Here is a 10,053-nt window from a genome sequence, read left to right as displayed (position 1 = left end):
TGTCTTTAACTTCTATGTGTGGAAACCATTTGTATCACATGTGAAATGATGGATTCTAACAGATTTTAACTGTGTACATTAGATTCTACTAGATTAACCAGCCGTAACACTTCTGATCATTTGGAGTGTTTTTCAGCTCTTGAAACACGCCATTGTGAATTCATGTTACATTCAACTATATCTCAGTGCCCCGTGAAAATACTGATGTAAAACTGTTCTAAATGATGTAATACATAGTTCCCTAATGGGTAAGAACTGTTTGTATGGTTTCCTACGTGTTATTCAAAGTACACATCAACATCTCAATTTCACTTGTTTTCCCCTTTGAAACGCATTGGGAGACACTGAAGTTGAGTGTTACTCAATGATCCTTAACTTCCATGTGTGGAAACCACTTGTATCACATGTGAAATGATGGATTCTAACAGAATTTAACTGTGTAGATCAGATTCTACTAGATTAACCAGCAGTAACACGTCTTTTCATTTGGAGTGTTTTTCAGCTCTTGAAACGCGCCATTGTGAATTCATGTTACATTCAACTATAACTCAGAGCCTCGTGAAAATACTGATGTTAAACTGTTCTACATGATGTAATATATAGTTCCCTAATGGGTAAGAACTGTTTGGATGGTTTCCTAAGTCTTACTCAAGGTACACATCAACATATCAAATTCACTTGATTTCCCCATTGAAACGCATTGGGCGAAACTGAAGTTGATTGTTTCTCAATGTTCCTCAACTTCTATGTGTGGAAACCACTTGTTTTTCATGTGAAATGATAGATTTTAACAGAATTTAACGGTGTAGATCAGATTCTACTAGATTAACCAGCAGTAACACGTCTTTTCATTTGGAATGTTTTTCTGCTCTTGAAACGCGCCATTGTGAATTCATGTTACATTCAACTATAACTCAGTGCCCCGTGAAAATACTGATGTTGATGTAAAACTGTTCTAAATGATGTAATACATAGTTCCCTAATGGGAAAGAACTGTTTGGATGGTTTCCTAAGTGTTACTCAAGGTAGACATCAACATCTCAAGTTCACTTCTTTTCCCCATTGAAACACATAGGGAGAAACTGAAGTTGAGTGTTACTCAATGTTCCTTAACTTCTATGTGTGGAAACCACTTGTATCACTTGTGCAATGATGGATTCTAACAGATTTTAACTGTGTAGATTAGATTCTACTAGATTAACCAACCGTAACACTTCTTATCATTTGGAGTGTTTTTCAGCTCTTGAAACACGCCATTTTTAATTCAAGTTACATTCAACTTTATCTCAGTGCCCCATGAAAATACTGATGTAAAACTGTTCTAAATGATGTAATACATAGTTCCCTAATGATTAAGAACTCTTTGGATGGTTTCCTAAGTGTTATTCAAGGTACACATCAACATCTCAATTTCACTTGTTTTCCCCTTTGAAACGCATTGGGAGAAACTGAAGTTGAGTGTTACTCAATGTTCTTTAACTTCTATGTGTGGAAACCACTTGTATCACATGTGAAATGATGGATTCTAACAGATTTTAACTGTGTACATTAGATTCTACTAGATTAAAAAGCCGTAACACTTCTGATCATTTGGAGTGTTTTTCAGCTCTTGAAACATGCCATTGTGAATTCATGTTACATTCAACTATATCTCAGTGCCCCATGAAAATACTGATGTAAAACTGTTCTAAATGATGTAATACATAGTTCCCTAATGGGTAAGAACTGTTTGTATGGTTTCCTAAGTGTTATTCAAAGTACACATCAACATCCCAATTTCACTTGTTTTCCCCATTGAAACGCATTGGGCGAAACTGTAGTTGATTGTTTCTCAATGTTCCTCTACTTCTATGTGTGGAAACCACTTGTTTTTCATGTGAAATGATAGATTCTAACAGAATTTAACTGTGTAGATTAGATTCTGCTATATTAACCAGCCGTAACACTTCTTATCATTTGGAGTGTTTTTCAGCTCTTGAAACGCGCCATTGTGAATTCATGTTACATTCAACTATAACTCAGTGCCCCCTGTAAATACTGATGTAAAACTGTAGCAGTGCTACTTAAAAACTGCATCTCCCAGCAGTCCCTGCTGGGGCTGCTGGGGTCAAAGGTAGCCACAGGCAGATAAAAGGAGGGCAGAGGGCAAAGAGAAAAAAAGTTTGTTTTTGGTTTGTATTGTTGCTATTATTTGTCGTCTCTCCTGCTATTTTTTGAACTGTGATCATTTTTGTCTTGGACTGTATTCGTTTGTTGGGGACTGGATGGTCTGTCTACTTGTTCACTGAGAGCTGTATTGGATAATTGGATTTTTCGGAACAGTGGAGCGCTCCCGAATCAACCATCAACCATCAACCTCATCAGTAAATACCGGTAGGACTGTATTTTCCCTTCTCCATTGCATCTTACAGATTCGCTGGACATTACTTGGTCACTATTCATCTTTCAACCTGTTTCTTATATATGGACTTGGCTGTGTGGTGTTTGTGTTTATTTTGTGTATGTGTAATATCGCCGAAGGGGTCAGGGGTGGTATTACTGTTTTCATTTCTCAATTCATGTCATTATATTTATAATTGTTTGTCATTCCCAGTGTGTTTATTTGTCTCTGTGGTGAGAGTGTGTGGGTCGATCCAAGGCTGGGGACGTTCCTGGGATCTCTGCTTTTAAAATAAATAAATCACCGTCTTCGTTGGCGGTGTGAATCTTAGCGGCTCCTGACCGCTACAGATTTTGGCGAGCCGGGTAGGAGCCAGGTTAATTACGTTCCCTTCTGACCGACTTTACATACACATCCGACAGAAGCATGTCTGTTGTAAGCGCAGTGCAGGGCGAGGAGCTTGAGCTGAGTGGACCGCTGGTGGACGTGCGTCCGCAGCCTAGGCCACGTCACGTTACGGTCAGAGCCCCGGAGGAAGAATTGAGCCTGCTGGATTCCCTGTGTGTCTCCAGTCCGGAGCAGCCCGAGACGGATGAGGGACGGCTTCTGCATGACCTGACGTTGCGCCTTGAACAGCTAGAGACGCGGGTGGATCACATCGCCGGCAGTTTTCTCAACCGAGATGAAACCATCCATGAGCTCATCGATGCCACGGCCGCCCGAGTTTCCGGTGAGGCGGTTGTGAGGGTGCAGCGTCTGGAGCAGTCCTTCGCGAAGTGTGTGCAGCGCCTGGAAGCCAATATGAGGGAGGAGATCAGGAGGCAGGTGCAGGATAGCTGGCGTGCCGTCACGCAGCCACTGGGGCAGTCGACTCCTTTAGCGGGAGTGGGGATCAACTGGGGACAGTCGTCCTTGTCCGTTGCGATGCCGCGGATGGAGTTCCCTAAGCTGGCCCCTCAGTGTACACCCACGGGCATTGTCGACTTTGTAGAGGAGGTCGACTTGTTCGTGGAACTGCATCCTCTGAGTGGAGCCGAGCTGCGGGGATTCCTGAACACGGCACTCAGCGGGCCGGCGCGCTCTTGGTGGTTTGCTGAGCGGCACAAGTGTAACACCTGGGCGGAGTTTCGCGCTGCCTTCCTGAAAGCATTCCTCTCAGATGAATACCAGGTGCTGTTGGAAGAAAAGCTCCGGACCTTTGTACAGAAGCCATCGCAGAGTCTCAGGGACTTTGTCTTTGAGTTCCGTGCGTTGTGCCTTAAGTGGCGATCTGACATGCGTGAGGAAGAGATATTGCGACGTGTCCTTGACGCTTGTGACCCTCGGGTGGCGGCTACTTTGAGGGGGGTCGTGAAGTCGGTAGATGAGTTGGTGAAGGTGGGGTCCCGAGTGGAAAAGGACTGGGCGGCTATCGGGATTAGTGGGTCTCGAAAGGGTCCCACGTCTCGGGATGTCCCCTGTCCCAAACCACGAGGGAAAGCCTCAGTGGATCCCCGTGCCGATCTCACCCTGGTGCAAGCCACCTTGCCCCTCTTAGTGCTGCCCGTACAAGTGCGAGGTGTCACTGGAGAGGCGGTCGTAGATACAGGGAGCACTTATACCCTTATGAAATACAGCTTGTGGGAAAAGCTTAAAGTGCCTCATGAGCAATTAAGGGGAAGTGCAAAAGTAAAATTCTTTCTTGCGGATGGAAGGGCGCACGGGGCCAGGGGCAGGGTTCCTATGAGGCTCTGCTTACATGAGACACACTGGGAGACAGAGGTTTACATCCTGGAAGATGACCACCTGTCGATGCCCTTATTACTGGGAATGGACTCTCTTGTGTCGGTAGGTCTGACTATCCATCTGTCGCGGCTGGAGTATGAGTTGCCGGGGGGTGAAGTCCATCGGTTTGGGACGAAGGCTCAAAGCAATCTGGTTTGGCCTAACCTGTGTTATTATCTCGCGCAGTTGGTGGATGAGCCCAGCCCAGTAGAGAAGGCTATTCTTGAACAGCCGGAGCTCGTTCAGCCACTGCTTAGGAGGTGGCACTCGGTGTGGACGGACAAATTGGGTCGGACTGAGGTGGTGTGTCATCACATTCACACAGTCGACCCTGTCCCTGTTCGGCACAGAGCCTACAGAGTGTCGCCTCTGAAAAGAGGAATAATCAAGGAGTGGGTTGACCAGATGTTGGCAGAGGGGGTCATCGAGCCTTCCACCTCGCCATGGGCTAGCCCCACGGTACTCGTTCAGAAGGCCGACGGGACCTACCGATTCTGTGTGGACTATCGGGAGCTGAACAAGAAGACCTTGGATGACGCTTACCCAATGCCACTCATTCATGACATCTTGGAGTCTTTGCATGGGGCAGCAGTGTTCAGCTCCCTTGATTTGAAGTCAGGGTATTGGCAGGTGAGGATGGGGAAGAGTAGCATGGAAAAGACAGCCGTCATCACCCCGGAGGGGTTGTTCCAGTTTCGGGTGATGCCCTTTGGACTGAAAAACGCTGGGGCGTCATTCCAACGGCTAATGGAGCAGGTACTCCGGGGACTCATTGGGAAGACCTGTTTTGTTTATATTGATGACATCATTGTATTCTCCCCATCTGTCCAACAACATCTTAAGGACCTCGACCACATCTTCCAGAAACTGCATAAGGCTCATCTCACCCTTAACATCAAGAAGTGTAGATTTCAGCAAGACCATCTGAACTTCCTCGGCCATGTGGTGTCAGCAGACGGAGTCCGAGTGGACCCGAAGAAAATTACGTCCATCTTGGACTACCCAGCGCCCCAGGAGGTAAAAAGTCTCCAGCGCTTCCTGGGGATGACTGGGTGGTTCCACAAATTTGTGCATGGGTTTGCCGACATCGCTGCCCCTTTGTTCCAGTTGCTGAGGAAGGGATCCCCCTGGGAGTGGTCACCAACGTGCCAGGACTCTTTTGAAAGACTCAAACAGGCCCTGATATCGCCACCAGTCCTGGCACAGCCTGATCCGTCATTAACCTTTCAGGTCCACACTGACGCAAGTGACCTCGGGCTCGGCGCCGTTCTATGCCAAACTAGCCAAGGAGAGGAAAGAGTGGTGGCCTATGCTTCTCGGTCACTAAAGGGCGCCGAGTATAATTATTCCACCACCGAGAAGGAATGCCTCGCTGTCGTGTGGGCTGTGGAAAAGTGGCGGCACTTCCTGGAGGGAACATCGTTTGAAGTCTACACTGACCATCGGGCTCTGACCTGGGCATTCAATTGCCGAAGACCACGTCTAGGCTAACAAGGTGGGTATTGCGCCTCCAACAGTTCACGTTCAGGGTGTGCTATCGGAAGGGTTGTGCTAACGTTGTGCCCTATGCCTTATCACGGGTTCACGAGCCCGCGCCAGTGGTATGTGCGGTATCGGTCTCTAACCCTTGGCCTGATCTTCCCCTGAACATGCAGGAAATCGTTCAATCTCAAGCAGCCAGTCCTGTATGTCAGGGGTTGAGAGAGGGCTCGGGGGGGAGGCCTGACCGCATACATTATAGGGAACTTCAAGGGGCACTCTATCGCTGCGTTCCAACAAAAGATCGGGGTTACCATTATCAGTTGGTAGTGCCCGAGACATTTGTGCCCAAGTTCCTACAGTATTATCATGATAGCCCGATCGGTGGTCACCTTGGACGTACTAAAACACTGTTTAAAATCTTGGAGGTGGCATGGTGGCCGACTGTACGCAAAGACGTCTGGTCCCATGTCCAGACTTGTACCACCTGTCAGCAATACAAAACCCCACCTGGTCTCCCCTCGGGACAGCTTCAGCCAGTGACCGTCACCACCCCGGGGGAAAGCCTAGGCGTGGACCTAATGGGACCATTTCCTTCTAGCAAGGACCGGAAGACCTACCTGATGGTGGTTGTGGACTATTTTACTCGCTGGGTGGAGCTATTCCCTTTGGCTAATGCCACAGCCAAGAAGATATGTTCCACCCTGAAGGATGAGATATTTACCCGATGGGGGGTGCCGAAGAACATCATCACAGATCGGGGCCCGCAATTTACCGGCTCAGAGGCCGAAGAGTTGTGGAAACAATGGGGGGTGGTTCACCTCAAAACTACAGCATACCATCCCCAATCCAATCGCACTGAGCGGGTGAATCGGACCCTGAAGACCATGATAGCATCCTTCGTCGGAGACCATCATCAGGATTGGACAAAGTGGCTGCCTGAGTTGCGGTTCGCATTGAACACGGCGGTGCACGAGGTTACAGGTGAAACCCCTGCATTGTTAGCTTTAGGCAGACAGATAAACGGTCCTCTGGAAAGGATTATTGAACTCAACCCACCTAAACCAGACACATCACTACACAATCACCTGCAAAGTATCCAACACATCACACAACAGGTAAAGGAGAGGATGGTGAGGTCCCAGTCCAGACAATCTCAATCGTACAACCAGAGACATAAGCTTGTGCAATTCTCGGTTGGGGAGAAAGTCTGGATCAGGACTCATCCCCTCTCCAAAGCCTCTGAGAAATTCACTGCTAAACTGGCTCCTAAGTGGTTTGGCCCGGCAACGGTTGTCCAAAAGAAGGGACCTGTGACCTACGCAATAGAGTGGGGATTGCCAGGGACTAAAAAAATAGACACGGTAAACATCTCCAATCTCAAGCCTTGGTTCGGCCGTACACCACGGCCTGGGGGTGGGGATTGTAGCAGTGCTACTTAAAAACTGCATCTCCCAGCAGTCCCTGCTGGGGCTGCTGGGGTCAAAGGTAGCCACAGGCAGATAAAAGGAGGGCAGAGGGCAAAGAGAAAAAAAGTTTGTTTTTGGTTTGTATTGTTGCTATTATTTGTCGTCTCTCCTGCTATTTTTTGAACTGTGATCATTTTTGTCTTGGACTGTATTCGTTTGTTGGGGACTGGATGGTCTGTCTACTTGTTCACTGAGAGCTGTATTGGATAATTGGATTTTTCGGAACAGTGGAGCGCTCCCGAATCAACCATCAACCATCAACCTCATCAGTAAATACCGGTAGGACTGTATTTTCCCTTCTCCATTGCATCTTACAGATTCGCTGGACATTACTTGGTCACTATTCATCTTTCAACCTGTTTCTTATATATGGACTTGGCTGTGTGGTGTTTGTGTTTATTTTGTGTATGTGTAATATCGCCGAAGGGGTCAGGGGTGGTATTACTGTTTTCATTTCTCAATTCATGTCATTATATTTATAATTGTTTGTCATTCCCAGTGTGTTTATTTGTCTCTGTGGTGAGAGTGTGTGGGTCGATCCAAGGCTGGGGACGTTCCTGGGATCTCTGCTTTTAAAATAAATAAATCACCGTCTTCGTTGGCGGTGTGAATCTTAGCGGCTCCTGACCGCTACAAAACTATTCTAAATGATGTAATACATAGTTCCCTAATGGGTAAGAACTGTTTGGATGGTTTCCTAAGTGTTACTCAAGGTACACATCAACATATCAAATTCACTTGATTTCCACATTGAAACTCATTATCCGAAACTGAAGTTGATTGTTACTCAATGTTCCTTAACTTCTATGTGTGGAAACCACTTGTATCACATGTGAAATGATGGATTCTAACAGATTATAACTGTGTACATTACATTCTACTAGATTAACCAGCCATAACACTTCTGATCATTTGGAGTGTTTTTCAGCTCTTGAAACACGCCATTGTGAATTCATGTTACATTCAACTATAACTCAGTGCCCCGTGAAAATACTGAGGTAAAACTGTTCTAAATGATGTAATACATAGTTCCCTAATGGGTAAGAACTGTTTGGATGGTTTCCTAAGTGTTACTCAAGGTACACATCAACATCTCAAATTCACTTGTTTTCCCAGTTGAAACGCCTTTGGAGAAACTGAAGTTGAGTGTTACTCAATGTTCCTTAACTTCTATGTGTGGAAACCACTTGTATCACATGTGACATGATAGATTCTAACAGAATTTAACTGTGTAGATCAGATTCTACTAGATTAGCCAGCCGTAACACGTCTGATCATTTGGAGTGTTTTTCAGCTCTTGAAACCCGCCATTGTGAATTCATGTTACGTTCAACTATAACTCAGTGCCCCGTAAAAATACTGATGTAAAACTGTTCTAAATGATCTAATACATAGTTCCCTAATGGGTCAGAACTGTTTGGATGGTTTCCTAAGTGTTACTCAAGATAAACATCAACATCTCAAGTTCACTTGTTTTCCCCATTGAAACGCATTGGGAGAAACTGAAGTTGAGTGTTACTCAATGTTCTTTAACTTCTATGTGTGGAAACCACTTGTATCACATGTGAAATGATGGATTCTAACAGATTTTAACTGTGTACATTAGATTCCACTAGATTAACCAGCCGTAACACTTCTGATCATTTGGAGTGTTTATCAGCTCTTGAAACACGCCATTGTGAATTCATGTTACATTCAACTATATCTCAGTGCCCCGTGAAAATACTGATGTAAAACTGATCTAAATGATGTAATACATAGTTCCCTAATGGGTAAGAACTGTTTGTATGGTTTCCTAAGTGTTACTCAAAGTACACATCAACATCTCAATTTCTCTTGTTTTCCCCTTTGAAACGCATTGGGAGACACTGAAGTTGAGTGTTACTCAATGTTCCTTAACTTCTATGTGTGGAAACCACTTGTATCACATGTGAAATGATGGATTCTAAGAGAATTTAACTGTGTAGATCAGATTCTACTAGATTAACCAGCCATAACACTTGTTATCACTTGGAGTGTTTTTCAGCTCTTGAAACGCGCCATTGTGAATTCAAGCTACATTCAACTATATCTCAGTCCCACGTGAAAATACTGATGTAAAACTGTTCTAAATGATGTAATAAGTAGTTCCCTAATGGGTAATAACCGTTTGGATGGTTTTCTAACTGTTACTCAAGGTACACATCAACATCTCAGATTCACCTGTTTTCCCCATTGAAACGCATTGGGCGAAACTGATGTTGATTGTTACTCAATGTTCCTTAACTTCTATGTGTGGAAACCACTTGTATCACATGTGAAATGATGGTTTCTAACAGAATTTAACTGTGTAGATCAGATTCTACTAGATTAACCATCCGTAACACTTGTTATCACTTGGAGTGTTTTTCAGCTCTTGAAATGCGCCATTGTGAATTCAAGTTACATTCAACTTTATCTCAGTGCCCCATGAAAATACTGATGTAAAACTGTTCTAAATGATGTAATACATAGTTCCCTAATGGGTAAGAACTGTTTGCATGGTTTACTAAGTGTTACTCAAGGTAAACATCAACATCTCAAATTCACTTGTTTTCCCCATTGAAACGCATTGGGAGAAACTGAAGTTGAGTGTTACTAAATGTTCCTTAATTTCTATGTGTGCAAACCACTTGTATCACATGTGAAATGATGGATTCTAACAGATTTTAACTGTGTAGATTAGATTCTACTATATTAACCAGCCGTAACACTTCTTATCATTTGGAGTGTTTTTCAGCTATTGAAACAAGCCATTGTGAATTCATGTTACATTCAACTATAACTCAGTGCCCCGTGAAAATACTGATGTAAAACTGTTCTAAATGGTGTAATACATAGTTCCCTAATGGGTAAGAACTGTTTGGATGGTTTCCTAAGTGTTACTAAATTTAGACATCAACATCTCAAATTCACTTCTTTTCCCCATTGAAACACATAGGG

This window comes from Erpetoichthys calabaricus, chromosome 8, assembly GCF_900747795.2.
Source record: "Erpetoichthys calabaricus chromosome 8, fErpCal1.3, whole genome shotgun sequence".
NCBI classification, from domain to species: Eukaryota; Metazoa; Chordata; class Cladistia; order Polypteriformes; family Polypteridae; genus Erpetoichthys; species Erpetoichthys calabaricus.
The sequence above is the reverse complement of the archived record's forward strand: the minus strand, read 5'-3'. Positions refer to the sequence as shown.